Below are 1,762 nucleotides of genomic sequence, written 5' to 3' on the forward strand. Positions count from 1 at the left end.
GGTCTCAGCTAGTGAGGTATAGGGATCTTACTGCCCGAATTGGGGATATTGTGCAATTCAGCTGGCCCGAGGAGGGGGTGGAGGCGCTTGGTCGCTTAGTGAGTCGGGATGAGATTAAGAAGGCTTTATTCTTGATGAAGTCTGGGAAGGCTTCTAGGCCTGATGGGTTTTCAGTTGATTTTTATAGAGCTGCTTGGAATGTGGTTGGGGATGATTTATGTGATGCGGTGCTGAAATTTTTTTGAGTTCTGTTATATGCCTGATGAAGTTAATTCTACTGCTATTACTCTTATCCCAAAGAGGTTAGGAGCTGAACGTATGGAGGAGTTTCGTCCTATTTCTTGTTGTAATGTTGTGTATAAGTGTATCTCGTGGGTCTTAGCTGAGAGATTGCAGTTATGGTTGCCTGCTTTCATCAGTGGTAATAGTCTGCATTTGTTCTGGGTAGGTCGATTTTCGAAAACATATTATTGTGTCAGGAGCTTGTGGGGGGCTATAAGGAACGCAGAGGGAAGCCGCATTGTGTGTTGAAGGTAGATCTTCAGAAAGCGTATGATTCGGCCAATTAGGATTTTTTGTTTGATGTGTCGGTGGCTATAGGTACGCTCCTTTAGTTTGTTAGTTGGGTAAGGGCTTGTGTTACTTCGCCTATGTTCTCTATGATGGTTAATGGTTCCCTTGAGGGGTTTTTTCCTGGTAGAAAAGGGTTGAGGCAGGGGGATCCGTTGTCTCCTTTTTTGTTTGTAATGGTGATGGAGGTCTTGTCTAGGTTGTTGAATAATCCGCCTGTGTGGTTTAGGTTCCATGATCGGTGTGAGCGTGTGGGCCTGACTCATTTGGTTTTTGCAGACGATTTGACGATTTTCTGTGTAGCTGAGAGAGATTCTTTGGAGTTTGTGAGACAGGTTCTGGCAGATTTTGCAGGGCTGTCTGGGTTAATTGCTAATGTTGGAAAGAGTTCCATGTTTGTTGCGGGTGTGGAGTCTAGGGAGGCGGAGGAACTAGCTGCATTTATGGATTTCTCTCTTGGTTCGCTGCCTGTTAGGTACGTGGGTTTACCTTTATTGGCGGGTCGGTTGAGGGTTGGGGATTGTGCACATTTGATTTAAAGGATTACAGCTCGTATTAGAAGCTGGGCAGTATGGTCCCTCTCCTTTGCTGGGAGGTTGCAGCTTGTTAGGTCTGTTTTACAATCCTTTCAGGTGTTTTAGTGTAGCATCTTTGTGTGCCTACGTGTGTAACTCATGAGGTTGATTTTCTGTTACGTAGTTATTTATGGAAGGGTAGTCCGGTGAGTTGAGGTGGTGCATGGGTGGCGTGGAATGAGGTATGCTTGTCGTTGGGTAAGGGAGGGTTGGGTGTGAAGCATGTGGCCCTTTGGAACCAGGCTGCTATTATGAAGCTGGTCTGGCTTCTCTTAATTAAATCGGGTTCATTATGGGTGGCGTGGGTAGAGGCTTATGTTTTGCGTGGGCGGTTCTTGTGGACTGTTCGGAGTGAGGTTGGGAGGTCTTGGTACTTGAGGGCTATCTTACGAAGTAGAGGTAGATTCAAGCATTTGGTTTGTTTGATGGTTGGCGATGGTCGGTCTTATTTTGTTTGGTGCGATCCTTGGCTGTCGGAGGGTGCGATTTTGGATTTATATGGGTCTACGGTGGTTTATGATGCAGGGAGTAGTTTGGAGGCGCGGTTTTCGGAGTTCATGGATGGTGAGAGAGGTTGGAGGTGGCCTATAGTGTCTTGGGAGCTTCTTGAGATCTGG

This window comes from Benincasa hispida, chromosome 5, assembly GCF_009727055.1.
Source record: "Benincasa hispida cultivar B227 chromosome 5, ASM972705v1, whole genome shotgun sequence".
NCBI classification, from domain to species: domain Eukaryota; kingdom Viridiplantae; phylum Streptophyta; class Magnoliopsida; order Cucurbitales; family Cucurbitaceae; genus Benincasa; species Benincasa hispida.